The sequence below is a fragment of the Ochotona curzoniae genome, unplaced genomic scaffold (genome assembly GCF_017591425.1).
Source record: "Ochotona curzoniae isolate NIBS_2020 unplaced genomic scaffold, NIBS_Ocur_1.0 scaffold_1037, whole genome shotgun sequence".
In the NCBI taxonomy this organism is placed as follows: Eukaryota; Metazoa; Chordata; class Mammalia; order Lagomorpha; family Ochotonidae; genus Ochotona; species Ochotona curzoniae.
Window position 1 is genome coordinate 28,889,706 of NW_024467083.1, and position 3,547 is coordinate 28,893,252.

A 3,547-nucleotide genomic window follows, 5' to 3' on the forward strand; every position below is an offset into this window, starting at 1 on the left:
ATCATTACAGTTGAAGAAAATTTGTGACTAACCCAAGGCCTCACAAGAAAAGAAATAGGATCCCACCCCCAAAGTCGTGCTCTTGGGCATAGAAGCCACCAAATCTGTCACTCATGTCCCCAGCCACATTTGATCTGAGGGATGGAAGGTGAGAGACATCCACCGAATGACAATAGGGTGGGTGAAGTAACTGCCGTAACAAAGCCTCATCTATAGGAACAACCAGAGAAGTCATGACAGGTCTAGCACATCTCTAGATGGCCTCCAACCACCAACTTTCCAGTTAACAGTTAAACAGGTTAACCAATCGTGCTACAGAGACACACCTTCAGATTTCTGGCTCTGACGGAATGCTGGAGAGTATCACCTGCTTTTGCAATATGTCTAAGTAAGTTGGAAAGGCTTGGAAGAAAACCAAGGAAACTAGAGCAATGATTCAAGTTGACCTGCCTGAAACTCATGCATTAGGTGACACTGAAACTAGAAGGGCAGCCAAATGGCCTTGGCCTCCACACTCCCCCTTACCTGCCTCAGAAACTGTGGCTCTGGGGACACTGGTCCTCAGCCCTATGGGACAAACCATGCCCTGGAAGCTCAGTGAGGGCTTGTTGGATGAAGACAGTTGAGAGGCTGAAGCTATGAGGAGGCATTGGCCAGACAATTGAAAAACAGAACCAGGGGTCAACACAGTGGTATAGCAAGCTAATCCTCTGCCTGCAAGACCCAGCATTCAATTAAGGCATCAATTTATGTCCCGGCTGCTCCACTTCCTGGCTCTCTGCTTGTGGCATGGCAAAGCAGTGGAGGACGACCCAAAGCCTTAGGATCCTGCATTCACATGGGACACCTGGTAAAAGCTCTTGTCTGAAGGGGGTTTTCCTGCCAGCAGGCCCTGAGACCACCAAAGGGAAAAGGCAACGATGAGTTTTGGCTGCAAGAACCACTAGGGACAGTCTGATGGAGCATGTCCATGTATTGTAAAGGGAGCACTAACTGACATAGGCTAGGAAAGGGGAAGGCAGAAGGCCATTCCCTGACAGTCATCCCACCCAACAATGACACTGTAATTGGCTAGAAGGCATGTCTATCTCTTTGGACCCTCCAACCAAGTCACAGGCAACAATCCACAGGCACAACTGGAAGCTGTGCCTCAGGTCACCGCATTTAGGCCGGGAGCCACGCCCACCAGGAAGAAGGCAGAGATCCAGGGGGATCTCCTACACTCCTGGCTCTCAGTTTTAGAGCAGCTCAGCTCTGGCCGTTGCAGTCATTTGAGGAGTAAAGCAGAGGATGAAAGATTTTTCTATCTTTTCTCTATTAAAAAAAAAATCTGCCTTTCCAATAAAAATTTTAAGTTTTAAAAAAATGGAATGCTAATTCACAAGCCAGGCTTGCAGGAAATCAGATTGTGATCTACAAAAAAAAAAAAAAAAAAAAAGCGCTTCTCTAACAGTTGACTTAGAATGGCTAGAAGTTGACCCTGATTTGTGTCCCCATTTGCAATTTAAGACCTGCCCAAAGAACTCCTATGCACTTTTCTGGCTGATTCTTCAGTATGCTCATCTTAGTGGGACCACCTGCAGCTTCCCCTTGCCAACTGCCCCATTCAAGGGATACTGAAAATCTCCCCTTTGTGCCTGCCTTGGAATTGGCCAGGAAACAGCACCTGAGATGTGCAGGCTCCTTGGATACAATAAGTTCAGCATCAGCAGTCTTTACTTTTTAGGTCATTGTCCTTTTGCTCCAGACTATCATGGGCAGCCTTTTAGTCTTGGAAGTATTTGGAGGGTGGAAAACAAAATTTGGGGAGTGGAAAATGAACAGTATTTTAAAGGGAGAAAGTCTTTTTAAATGTCTTTCTTTTGAAGGTCAACTGATTTCCAAAGCCCTTAGGCCCCATGGGGCGGGGCAGGATGGGAACTCACAGTACACCACCTGTGCTGTCTGAACTACAGATGCCCACGGATCAAAGGGCCCGTGGGTGGGAGCCATAACGGGCAGTGCCAAAGGGAAAAGGAAGGAGGAGAAAAAGAGCCAGCCGGGGAAAGTGTGGGCAAGCATAAGCCCTCCCAGGAGACTTATGCTCAGTCAGGGTCGCATTTCGACAGAGGACACGAGAAAAAGGAGCATACAACCATCAGGTAAGAATCAAACAAGGAAAGAGTGTTCCCATATCAAAGATATGACGGGAAGCACCTTGGCTGCCTGGAGGCTCATGGGGAGCGGGCAGAGGGTGAGGCACCTGATGCCTCAGAAGCTGGGGGTCACTGCTGGGCAGCAACCATCCTGTTCCAAGCGGAGCTATGCCAGTTCTTGGTTAAAGGTGGCATGTATCCATGTTTCTCTTTTTCAATTTGTGAATCTCTCCTGCTACTGATCCACTGAGAAGGAAGGCAATTGGCAACAGAGAAATCATACCTGGCAATACATCACAAGTTCATGGGGACCTCTCAAAATCCCTTACAGGTACTTGGTCCTGTCCTGTTTACTCCACTTCTGATCCAGCTCCCTACTAATACCCTGGAAATGCACCAGAGTTCTTGGGCTCCTGTGCCAATGGGGGCAGGGGGAGGCATGGAAGATGTTTCTGGCTCCTAGCTTCAGACCTCTCTGCTCTGGCTGGCTGTTGCATCCATTTGAGGAGTGTACTTATGGATGGAAGATCTCTCTGTCTCTCCTTCCATCCCTCTCTTTCTCTCTTACTGTAACTCTGGTTTTCAAGTAAAATAAATAAATGTATTTTTAAAATTCATAGACAATGGAAATAAAAGACAAGCTTTTTTTCTTGCAAAAAGGTTTTCAATTTCAGGGTCGCATATTGTTGCCCAACAGATTAAACCACCTCCGAGTGCTGACTGAGGTCCCTGCCACTCTATGTTGGGTCCTGCTCCCTGCTAACACACCTGTGAAGGACCCAGTTGTTGGGTCCCTGACAGCCATGAGGAAGTCCAGGATGCATTTCCTGGCTCTTGGCTGCTGTGGCCATTTGGGGAATAAAAAAATCAAATGGAAGATCAATTTTTCTCTCTCTCTTCTACCTTTTTTTTTTTTAATTAGTTTTACTTGAAAGGCAGTTATCAGAAGAAGGAGGGGCAGAGAGATCTTGCATCTGCTGGTTCACTCCACAAGTGCCGCAACAGCCAGACCTGAGCCAATCCAAAGCTGCGATCCAGGAGGCTCTTTTTGCATCCCTCACATGGGTGCAGGGTTCCAAGGACTTGGGTGATCATCTACCACTTTCCCTTGCAAATCAACAACGAGCTGGATCAAAAGTGGAGCAGCTGGGGCATGAACTGGTGCCCAGATGGGATGCCAGCATCACAGGCAGAGGTTTAGCCTATTATTCCATAGTATTAAGCCCTTTCTTCTGCTTTCAATAAATAAATAATCTATTAAAATTTGTAAAAATCCACGGATAATTCTTCACAAAACAGGAAAGTTAAACAAAAATCAAACGAGAATCATGTTAGCTAGGCTATTACAGATTTATAATAATCAGTAGCTTGAACCTTTTGTTAAAACTATATGGGCAAACAGAAGCGTAAGA